Source organism: Pongo abelii, chromosome 2 (genome assembly GCF_028885655.2).
Source record: "Pongo abelii isolate AG06213 chromosome 2, NHGRI_mPonAbe1-v2.0_pri, whole genome shotgun sequence".
Taxonomy (NCBI): Eukaryota; Metazoa; Chordata; class Mammalia; order Primates; family Hominidae; genus Pongo; species Pongo abelii.
The window spans coordinates 74,077,764-74,087,674 of NC_085928.1; the positions used below are offsets into that span (position 1 = coordinate 74,077,764).

A 9,911-nucleotide genomic window follows, 5' to 3' on the forward strand; every position below is an offset into this window, starting at 1 on the left:
ATGGCATAAAAAAGAACGAGATCATATCTTCTGTGGGACCATGGATGGAGCTGGAGGCTATTATCCTCAGCAAACTAATGCAGGAACAGAAAACCAAATACCGCACGTTCTGGCGTATAAGTGGGAGCTAAATGATGAGAACTCATGAACACAAAGAAGGAAACAATAGACACTGGGGTCTACCTGAGGGTGGAGGGTGGGAGGAGGGAGAGGAGCAGAAAAAAATAACTATTGGGTACTAGGCTTAGTACCTGGGTGATGAAATAATCTGTACAACAAACCCCAGTGACATGAGTTTACCTATATAACACACCTTCACATGTACCCTCAAACCTAAAGTAAAAGTTAAAAAAAATTTGGCTGAAATTTCACTAGCTATAGAAGCCATTCAAATTTCTGCATGTGCAGAGATAAACATCGTTGCTTCCACTTGTCAAAGTTTAATACACCCAAAAGCAGAATACAAGCTTGTGTCAGACCCTCCTGTCAAACAATCCCAAGTCTTTCCACATAAAGCATTTTCCAACATTTTAAACCAGTCTTCACTTCAGTAAAAGTCTGACCTATGAAAAGGGTCTAATAATTAGTACAATGGGCATTCAGAATTGGACACTCCCTTGGCATAAATTATCACTCACCCTAACAAGAAACTTTTTTGCAAGGTCTGATGGCTTTCAACCAGCCAACATCTGCAGCTCTCAGTTTACCAGCCTCTCTCAGGATGTTTCCAGCTTTAATGAGTTCAGAAATAACATAGACTTCCAAGTAGAAAGGAAGTGATGAAGTGAAGCAAGTCTGTATTGGAGAGGTGTCAACATTTCAATTTCATTTTTCTGAAATAAGGTCCTCCCTCATCCACACTGTACAGTCACCTCTTAACAAGTGAGAGACAAACCAGTTTCAACTACCCTGCCAGGCGAGGGTAGGGCAGATGCCCGTTGCTATGCCTGACACCTGAGAGAAAAGGTGGAAGACAAAGAACCCTTCCGTCACTCTTATTAATCTGGTCACTGGGCTCTAGGGAATGGCCTAAGCTGCAGGGTCAAGGCCAAGGCAGGGGATCTTCATGATGATTTTCAAGGTGAATTCAGTCTTCTTCAAGCAGCAAAGTCCAACCTGTTCTATTAAAAACACTTTTCAGGGGCCAGTGTGGTGGCTCACAGCTGTAATCACAGCACGTCGGGAGGCCAAGGTGGAAGGACTGCTTGAGCCCAGGATTTCAAGACCAGCCTGGGCAACATAGCAAGACCCCATGTCTAAAAAAATGTTTTTAATTGGGGAAAAAAACACCTTTCTTCTGAGACAGAAAGCTTAACAGCTCTCCTTTCCTGTCTCCCAGTGCCCACGGGAACCGGGACTTACTGGGAAAGCTCTGCCCTATCCGGTAAGCAACATGGTCCCCCTACACCCTGTGTGGATCAGAAAGCTAACAGTTTCACACATATTCATCAACAACTCAACCAACAAACAGTAATTCCTTAAAAAAAAAAAATTTAAAGGCATTATCTTAGGAAGCCCCTGATGGTGTAGGTAGGCTACTGGCAACCCCTGTTTCCAGCAATATTTAACAGTAAAACCAGATTTCAGAGAAGCAGGTCAGCCACCACCCTGGAGGACCCTGTGGCTCTGACCCAGGAACAAGAAGTTAAGGAGACTCCAAATTTTCTCTGGGTTCAATAGTCAAACAGATGCCAAAGGCCAGTATCTTTTGTGGGGATACACAGCACAGCTGTCAGTCTCTTCCAGCCAACTCATGAAGATTGGAAAGCCTCCAGACAAAACAAAGATGACCAGTGGAGTGTCAAATCAACGATATCCTTGAAAACAGACATAAAATAGATGCAACATCAAAATTTGCCTGAAGTGGAAGGGGACTGTGGTAGGAAGCTCCTTGGTAATCCTCCAGGAGGGCAAGAAGGTGTTCTGGTGGCTCTTCAAGCCAACATGAGGCTTATTAAAAAGGTACTCTAAAGCAAAGGAGAATTTGGTTAGATCTCAGGAAGGACTTTTGTCCAAGGAATCAGAGGGGCTTTAAAATCTCAGTCCATAAAGAAGGAAGGAACAATGTGAACTGCATGTCTGGGCTGCAGGAGACACATGCTAGCCTCTGAGGGTGGCTTCCAGGGCTGGTTCTATGATTCAATGACAAGTATCCTCTGGTGGCTCTTGTGAAACTCTCAGGTCCTGTCTCAGCTCACCCACATGATCACTGTGGGAACTGTGGCCAGGAGGACATGAAGACCTTCGTTCTCATCAGACCTCCACCTTGTCTCATGAACCCTGAAAAGACAGATGCAAGAGGTGCTTGGAAAATTCTATCACCAAGTCCTCTTCCTGGGAGGAGGGTCCAGTGCTGAGGACCCGGCAGTGACTTAGGTGCTGTTCCTCCATGGGGGTGGCAATCTGCATCGTGGAGAGCGAGGGCTGAAGCAGGAGTTGCAGGGTCGGGGAATCGATCTCTGGGAACAACTCCCCAGGTCTTATTTCCATTCTGTGTACCTGAGGGACAATGAATCAACACCAGCCAACGTTTCCTGTCCTCAATGCTCCAAGGTTCCCAGGGAATTCAACTTGAAATTTATACAGATGCCAAGAATAATCCTTGCCCCACCCATTTTCTGTGTTTGTGCAGTCATATGGCTCAGTGAAAGCGATCTCTATCCTGCATCTTTAGCAAGGTAGAAACGTATGCATAGGGGTGACTTAGGAACTGAGTGGGTTTGGATAGCTCATTTATTAACTTCCATCCTCAGTTCCCTCATCTGCAATGGAGAAAGAGGAGGAGAACCACTTGAGGTTCTATTGCAAGGAGTACAGGAGAGAAAACAGGTGAGAGCCCGCACAGTACCGGCAGGGTGTCTACACCAGCCACATTCCCTTCTCTGCTCTCCACACAACTGTGACAAGGACACTTGGCCATAGAAGCAGAAAAAAATAAATCCACTCTGGCCTGATGGAGGCAAGGACACTGGCTCAGGTGGCAAAGCCTCAAGCAAAGCAAGTGCCTCCTTGATGAAGACTGCAGTCACCCCCAGTCAACCCTAGTCCTTCCCAACTCAACTGACTCTCGGGTACAGCCGAGTCTGGTCCCGAGCAGAATGCTCTGGGACTTTTCATGTCTCCCCACCCTGCATACCCATTTTGCTGTGTGCTGATCCACCAGGTAACTTCCACGTGGCCACAGAGAGCCTCCCTGGCAGCTGACAGTAAGATATACAGATGGCCAAGTGGTTAGAGCAGGGCAGGGTGAAATCACACAGCACTCATCTGGGTAAAGCTGCTTTGTATATGAGGGCTTTGGCAGCAGCAGTGCATATCCAAGCAGGGGACAGGCCCAAGCCAACTTGATGCCCTTTAGAAGCACTGACTAGGGATTGGCAGGAACCACAGGGATCACCTCATCCAGCCCCCACTTGATGACAAGCCCAGCACCCTGGTGGAGCAGATACTTTCCGCAGCTCTGCCCCTGAACAACCACCATGGGGTAGACCACGTTGGCCTCCTTCACTCAGCTCCTCCAACATCCCAAGCACAAGCCAGCCCTCTTCTGGAATACTCTTGCCCTCTGCTACTCTTCACACAGCTCCTTCTCTTCTCATCTGTTGGGTCTCAGCTTGAATGGCATCTCCCTAGAGAAGCCCTCCCTGACCACCCTTCGTGGCCCCTGTTTGCTTCCCCATCACACTTCTCTGAAGCTGTGATTTAGCTGATTATGAGCTGATTTCCTAGCTCTCTCGCCCACAAGACTGTAAGCTCCTGGAGGGCAGGGGCTATGCTGGTCTCATCCCTGACTGTATTAACACCAACATGTATAGCACCTGACACCCAGGGAGTGCTCAGTAAGTAAACATCTGCTATATTAAGCTGGCTGTGGTGGCACAAGCCAGTAGTTCTAGCTACTCCGGAGGCTGGGACAGAAAGATCTCTTGAGCCCAGGAGTTCAAGGCCAGCTTGGTCAACACAGCAAGGCCTCTTCTCTCTTTTTAAAAAATTTACTATATTAGTGAATGAACAATAATCCTGAAGGAGATGCAATTCCAAAACACTCAAGCCAAGCTTTGCATCCATGGCAGCTGAAGTATAACTTTATGGCCAGAAGAACCCTGCATGTGAAAGCTCAAAGTCCTGCTAAGTGGGAAAATGCAGCACACCGCAGACCAGCCAAAGGCGGCTGATGTGGTGTTGTCACCTCTACGGGCTTATCCGGTTTTTGCACGTAACTCTGTGATGGGCTCAGCCTGGCTGGGGATCCTTAATCCATCAAGTTAACTGTTAACTACCCCAGCCCCAGTGACACAGCGGCTTGCATTATTAACTACAGCCCGGGAGGGATGATCATTTGTGCACCTTCCGTCTCCAAACCTGGCTCCCTCCCCAGACTTGATAGCTACAAGCTCTGGGCTCAACAGTTTGTGGGTTTGTGTTGCAAGGAGGCTAATAAAAACATATTTCTCAAATACCGTATGGTGAGGGCAACTGAAACACACCCTCCTCGAAGAGCAATAAAATATATATATTTTTAAAGTCCTGAATTCCAGGGGAAAAAAGAGGCTTGAAGACTTCAGAGGGTTTACAGGACTATCCCCTTCAGTGTCAGGGCCATCTTGATCAAAAGTCTAAAACCCAGGAATAGGAAATTGGTAGAAACTTTGAGAGAGCCTCTGACAGTTTCAAAGAGGAACTCAGAGGACCTCAGGAAATGTAAGCGGGCATAGATTTCTCTGTGAAAAGGAGGGTCAAGGCAGAAGAACCAGAGGCAACTGTGAATATCAAGTCAGTTCTCAGGGAAGCAGGGGATCCAAGTGTGTACGTGAGGCGCCTTCATTGTCCCTGTATCGGGAATCTAGCTGTTGGCACCTTATAATGAGAAAACAGTCTCAACCATGAAGTTAACTCTGCTGGAAGATTTCCAAAGGGAAAGTCCCTCCAGTTACTCAGAGGGGAGAAAAAAAATTACCTACTTGGTCTGGAATCCGGGGATATTTTATGCAGATGTCTCTAACAGAAGTTAATAAAGGGAAGTCAGTTTGCCTCTGATTATTCAAACAGGCTACTGCTATTAAGGATTGCACAACTTCTGGGCAAGGCAGAGGTGGGTTTGGCTTTTTAAAAATCTTTTCAGCCTGTCCTCATGGAACTACATATTCTTTTCTAAGAACCTTTCATCCTAACCTCCCTACTCACATCTTCTAAGTGTCTCTGCTCTGGTGGGAATGTGATGGACAACACAGAGCCATCTCAGAAGCCTCTGTGGCCACCACCAGGCTGGCCAGGGTACAGGGGGCCACTCCCTGGGCAGCCATAGGGTTCTCAGCAAGGTGCATTCGTCGTCCCTGCTGAGAATCTGATGGTGCGGCATTTTTTTTTTTTTTTAATTAAATGCAAGCTGAGTCATTTCAACCTGCAACCTTCAGGTAACAGGAGTTACCCAAGCTCCAGGAATTATGATTGTGGGGTAAACCCATTCTCTTGTTTTCTTGCGGTTCTATTTTATAACGCACTAGAGGAGACAGAGACGTCATCGCTTCACCCAGGGCAAGAGGACAAAGGAGGATGCATGGAAATACAAACAGCCCTTCTCCTCCAGGCCATACCGACTGTCCAACTAGCAATAGACTTCACCTGGTTTTGGAGCAATCTGAATTTGGAATCTGCCAGAGAAAACTTCTATCAGGCAAGATGGAAGACTTCTAGGATAGGTCCCTCTGATGGAGGGGTTGGTAATAAAAAAATCATGGGAAAAGAAATAAGGGAGGGTGGAAAAAATACACCTTAGAAAACAACTTCTGATGTCCTGGGGCTACACAATGGGGGAGCTGAGCACTTAGGAAGGAGAGGGAAAATATTCTGTTTCCGGAGACAGCTCCAAGAATCATGAGTAGGTGTGAGAAACAAGGAAGCTTATAGATTTAAAAAAAAAAGAAAGAAAGAAAGGAAGGGGGCAAAAGGAAGGAGTCAGGGAAGGGGGGAGTGAGATCTTTGAGAGACAGGGGAATTAAAAAACACCATAGCAACAACTCAGTCCACCTACCCTGGCCGCCCACCCACAGCCAGATTCTTTACTGACGCATTTGAGAACAAGCTGGTTCCTACCAGCTCAGGAAGGTGAGCAAACCCAGAGAGCTCATTAAATCCCTTCTCAGCGACTCTTGTCTGCCTGCAGATAGTGAGCAAGGAGGATATAAATAGAAGTTATATAACATCTCTTTGTTGATTCCTGTGCTTACCAAAAAAAAATGCAGCATGACCTTGTTTTTCTTTAGAGTTTGCCTCGGCCTGCTGGTTGAGGACTTTAATCCAGATAGGAATCATCTTAAAGTTTCAACAGCAGGATATAGATTTCCAAGTTAAGGGTGCTCTGCATGGTCATCCAAGTTAGGAACCCTCAGGGTCAAGTCCTCCTTGGGGGATTAAAAAAAAAAAATCCACCAGCTCTAAAACAACAACAGCAGGTATGGAATCTTGTGGCTTCCTCTTAGAACACTTCCTGAGGTAAATTAAGGAGTAAATTTGATACCCAAGAGCAAAGCATCATTAAAATGGCATCTTGGGTTTTCTAAAGGAGGTTGAAGCACTACAGGTATATTCAAAGGTAACTGATGGTTTCCAAATACCCTCCAGGCATAATCAGTTGTCTTTTTGTTCCTTAACAGGCATGATGGTAAGAATCCAGTGGATGGAAAAGGCCTCCTCCTCAAAGATGGTGATGGAAATGAGCACTGCACAAGGAAACACAAATCAGGTCCCCTGAAATCCAGCCCAACCTGGCTAGACCCTCCAGTGCCTGTCAAGGCTTATGAACAGGTTGCTTCAGTGTCTTTGTTAGGGGGTGGTTAAAAAGGAGTACATGCTTACAGGGTATGCTGCTGAGCTCCATGATTTTGACTTCATGTCTAACCTGTTGATGCTACAAAACTCTTTTAAAAACAGTTACCATGGGAACTTTTCCCTAGCAAGCATTTTTCAAGAAACATTACAGGTGCTGGTGAATTCAATGCCCTTGGTGTCAATAAGCTTTTGCTGAGTCTTAGAATGTGTGGCTTGAACTGAGAGGACTTTCAAACATATAATGCCAAGTTTCCAATGCAAATGTCTTCACGGTTAAGTGTCAGTGAAATGCAGTGGAAGGTAGGGGGGATAAAATGACCTCAGTGTATATGGAGGCCCCACTTAAGCATTCAAAAAATTCTGTATACAGTGTTTTCAATGTATTATGTATCAGCAAAACAAAATATCCCATAGGGCTATAATCAGCTCAGGGGGTTACCTCAACAAGAGATACTCTGGCTGTCACTCCTACTCCGGGATTTCCTCTCTCATCAGAACCAGTAGGTGGTCAAAACCACAATAATGCATAAATTAAGGCAGGGAATTGGATATCCAATGTGAGCAATTGAAAAGCTGCCATGTATTAGCTATTTGCCATTACGGTACTGCAAGTGCTCAGATGACTCATAAAATGACCAGAACAAAAGTTTGTTGTTTTGTTTTTACTTTAAGAAGATAAAGAATCACGAATTAGTATTCAAGGTTACCTAATACTAACCCTTATCTAACATGTGAGGGACCAGACCTTGCATTACAGGGAGCTGTTGTTGGGACAGGACAAGAGTCCAATCCCCTGCCCAGTGCCTGGTTCTGGGTCATGTCACTGAAGCGCATCAGCCCATCTGTCAGCCAAACCCCACTAGCCTTGTGCCTTCTCTTCTAAATCCCTGTGGAGGAAAACAACTTCTGCCTTCTACAGTACGAACAGTGAGGGTCTGCTAGGAACCAATACAACTTCACGTCCCAATGCAGCAATGTTGCCAGGTAACAAATGTAGAAATATACTCCAAAAACTGTATGTGACAATATACAACCTCCGCTCTGCAGCTGATAACCGAGGGAGTGTTAAAACACCGTGTTCTCTTAACACTTGGGCTTTTGGTGTGAAAATAAAATTAAATGGGATACTTCCTCTTGTAAATATAAGACAGGCATACAACTCACACATGTATCCACTAATTGGAAATAGTAGAGGGGTTTGCAATAGCTATCTGCAGTGCATCCCAGCCTTCACTCTTACCCTCAAGATGAATTCCAGAAAACCTACAGAAACAATAACTGAGGAAGAGTCTTTCTGATGTCGGGGACAAGCTCTCCTCTAACTATTGTGAGGAAGCTACCCACAAGAAGGACACCAGCAGAAATTAAGGAAAAGCTCATACATTGTTATATTTAAAAAAATGTGCTTCCATTCCACTCCATTTTAAAGGTCTACCTTTAAAACTCATTGGCTAACCAAGCAGTGACTACTTGCTTCTCAGATCAAATAACCAGTGCAGCCTGTTCCCACCCCTAACGAAAACAAGATAGACACTGCTCTCTAGTAGGCAGAGCTCCAAAGTGGGTACAGGGCACTGAATAGCTCCCTCACATTGGACTCATGTAACTTAAAGGCTGGCTACCGTGGTAGAAAGCTGAGAGACTTCTGAGGGCCTTGTGTTCAAATCCCAGCTCTGCCAACTGGGTGACTTTGGGTAAGACACATGGCTTTTTTCAGACTCAGTTTCCTCATCTGCAATTGGGACTATTCCATGTGGTCCAGATAGAGTACCTACTGGCTCCATGCACAGTGCTGGGCACTTTATAAAAATGAGAAGACCCTCCTTCCTTTCCCTTCCCCCAAACATGAATATTCTTCAGCCAGTAAAGACTCAGATGTGGGGAGTATCTGGTACATTTAGCGTCTCTGAGCAAAATGGGCAAAAGCTGAGATCTAATAATCATCACATGATGTCAAAGAACATATGCTTCTTTAGATGCAAGCGAAAAACAAAAATTGCTATTAATCTAACTTTTCATAAGGGCCCTAATTAGATGAGCTGCTATCAATCTCTCCCACAGTGAGGAAGTTCTGTAGGACAGTCTTCTTGTCATTAACTTTCCTAAGACCTGGGAACCTGGAACTTGCTGGAAGTACATGTATGTAGCACACATAATTGTCATTTGGCAAATGAGATGCCCAGTCTGAAAGGAAAAGTCTTTCATGATTTCCTCCTCCAGAATTCATGGGCAGACCTTATAAACAAAGCAAATACACTGACCACTCGAGCTGCCTTCTGATTATCAGGAGGGCACAGTGTCTCCCACAAAGACTCCACTACCAAAGAAAACAAAATGTGGAGCCACAAATTCCAATCTGCCTGGCAAACAGATGCAAGGTCCTTGAAGCGGCCATGTCTGTGCCTGGAAAATTGGTGGAGTAAGGAGGCGGCACGGTAGAGAGGTTACAAACTCACGTTCTGGAAGAAAACAAACCCTGGCACAACTACCAGCTGGCTCTGTGACTCTGAGCATATAACCTGACCTCTCGGATCTTCTATTTCCTCATTAGCAGAAAGGGGTCAAAACAGTACCTACTACATAGGAGCACCAGGAAGATGGATGAGACCATGCAGTGAGGGCGCCTGGCTAGCCCGTGGTACATGAGCACTTGTTACCACTACTATCCATCGTTATTACGAAGAAGAAGAAAAGAGGACTGCTGCCATCATAAGGCTATTTCTCCAAGTTGACATGTATTTCCCGTGGGCTCAGATCAACTTAACTCCCTCCCACACCTAAAGAAGGTCCCCTTTAAAATGGCAATAACCATCAACAACACAAGTTCACATTTCACATCCTCATGTTTCTATTCAGAAATGGTAAGAAGGCTAAAGTAACACGGTGGCCACATTGGGTCAGAACTTCTATCTCTACATTTATAGTCTCAGTGCTGGGGAGTCAGATGGAGACTCGACCCTGGAAGAAAGTGCACTCTTGGGCAAGTTAGTGGGTGAGGGAAGATAAACCACCAAAAAGTAAGCAGAGTTGCTTTGGATGAGCTGTTACGATGTGTAAAAAGCTCCATGCTGAGCTAAGTGCCT

At 45.5% G+C, this 9,911-nt stretch overlaps 1 protein-coding gene across 4 annotated transcripts in view; it reads right to left on the reverse strand.

Moving 5' to 3' along the window:
• ITPR1 (inositol 1,4,5-trisphosphate receptor type 1) overlaps positions 1-9,911 on the reverse strand; it is a 354,448-nt gene that overhangs the window by 90,735 nt on the left and 253,802 nt on the right. The window lies entirely within an intron of this gene.